This window comes from Trichoplax adhaerens, genomic scaffold, assembly GCF_000150275.1.
Source record: "Trichoplax adhaerens TRIADscaffold_446 genomic scaffold, whole genome shotgun sequence".
NCBI lineage: Eukaryota > Metazoa > Placozoa > Uniplacotomia > Trichoplacea > Trichoplacidae > Trichoplax > Trichoplax adhaerens.
The window spans coordinates 3986-4361 of record NW_002061258.1 but is presented as its reverse complement, the minus strand read 5'-3'; positions in this window follow the sequence as shown (position 1 = coordinate 4361).

Genomic DNA, 376 nt, shown 5'->3' with positions numbered 1-376 from the left:
CACTTTGAAAACGAGTTCCTGTTTGTCTCACCAATGACGTCACGACCTCGGCCCAAGATTGGCATCCTATTATTATAGTGGATTGATGGCACGTGACTGTGACCAGGAAGCGTATTGGTACAGTACACAATCTGTCCTGTACAGTACACTCCAGTTATCTCTAGTTGGTAGTACTGTACCGGTACGTATTGTACAGTACGGTAGGTCGGAGGTCATTATCCCCGAGTTGCGATTGAAAACAAAGCTTTCTATAGTAATCATCGAGCCGTTGATATCACGTGGTAATGGAAGGGAGATGGGCACAGGTTACGTCAGCACGTACTGTACAGTACGCGTAATCGATTTAACGACGACTAATGTTTCTAATTGGCTCAGT